Here is a 1704-nt window from a genome sequence, read left to right as displayed (position 1 = left end):
GGGAGTGGTTTCGAGGCGAGTGGGGCGGCATGGCGGCGTGAGCTGGCTGCGGGCGGCAGGGGCCAGCTGTTCGGCCGGTGGTGGCTGGCGGCTCAGGGGGGTGGAGTTTGAAGATAAACTGCATGCCCTTGATTTCGTATCCAACGGTTGGAAAATCTAATGACCAGAGATGAAAAAGTCAGCTGAATGACGTGTAGCCTCACCCCGCACGTACACATGCATGCACGCAACACTCGCACGAACACACACATGCATGCAGGCATGCAACACTGACACATACACATAACAAACACACACACGCATGCAGGCATGCAACACTGACACGTACACATGCACTCACGAACACACGCACGTACGCACACATGCAAGCAATACTGAAACGTGCCCTTGCACGCACGCAACACTCGCACACCTGCATGCACACATCACACGACGCAAGACACACACTCAACCTATACGTGCATGCACCGTTTGTTAAGGACATGGATTGTTACGAGTTTTAATCAATCTTATCTGTGATAAGCAGAACATTGATGTTTGCAGCGGTCTTTATGAATCACAATGTATCGAACAGGCTATCAACATAGTAGGCTTATCTACATGGAATAGATGACATCGCACTCAATGAACAATCATTGGTTTATGAAATGCCTGCTTCTGACCGCCCTGGCCCACCAAAAGTTCCTCTGCTATGCGCTGCCTGCGTTGGGTGACTGACATGCAGGCCATGTATCCAAAGAGCCCACACGTTAGTGGAAGAATGGAGTGGTGTCGTACATCAGAGTCAAGGGCGCCACTCGCTGCACGCACGGCTGAACACGCCTCCTTGCCGCATTCAAACGCCTCCATGAAACCCGCCCGTGTGGAAGCCGGGAAACCCACTCTGGACACACATCCGTTCATGACCGGGTCGCCATTAAACGCAATACCGGCCGAGCTCCTCTCGTCCGCCGTCTATTTAATCTCCTATTTAAACGAGGCCAAACGCCGGCCAAGAATCGCACACCTCTGCTGCTCCCCTATCTCCTGCTTCACCATTTTGTCCACTCTTACAACGGCTTACGAAAGTAGTTATCCCGCATCCAAGCCGGCTGGGTGGCCCGCTGAGCCGGCCGGATACGAGCTATGTAGCTCGCTGATTCACCTCCCTCCCCTCGCCCGACGGATCCAGTTGCCGCCCCAAGCCGGCACATGGTTCAACAACTCGCCGCTCAAGGCCAGCTCGATGAGGAGCAACGCATGGCGTCATTGCTGCCGTCCACGCGACCGCCTTGTACCGCGCCTCACATGTGTGCGACCGCGTCTCCCGTTTCTGTGGCCGAGACTCCCATGCCGACGGCCGCACCATGCAAGCAGCGACAGAAGCCGGGTGCGCGGGGAGTGACGAGTTGGTGGCCAGCGCCTCCACGTGCGCCGCCATCATTGAGGAGAAGTAGAACACGGGAGGCCGCTGGCACTTGGGTCCCATCAAGGCCACCGCGGAGGCGACGCCGGCGTACACAATAGGTGTCTTACCGGATCCTTTTGTTGGAGGACCTTCGTCGACCCCGCATGGGCTCCACGGAAGCGGGGAAGCCCCCTTCCACCATTATCTTCGTCATCAGCCAATGATATTAGTTGGGCAGTGGGGAAGCGAGCCGTCCTTTGCGCTGAAGCATATACCTTCGGGCCTCCCTCTCTGTGTCAAAACCGGCGGATCTCAGG

This window comes from Triticum dicoccoides, chromosome 7B (assembly GCF_002162155.2).
Source record: "Triticum dicoccoides isolate Atlit2015 ecotype Zavitan chromosome 7B, WEW_v2.0, whole genome shotgun sequence".
NCBI classification, from domain to species: Eukaryota; Viridiplantae; Streptophyta; class Magnoliopsida; order Poales; family Poaceae; genus Triticum; species Triticum dicoccoides.
This window is presented reverse-complemented; position numbering follows the sequence as displayed.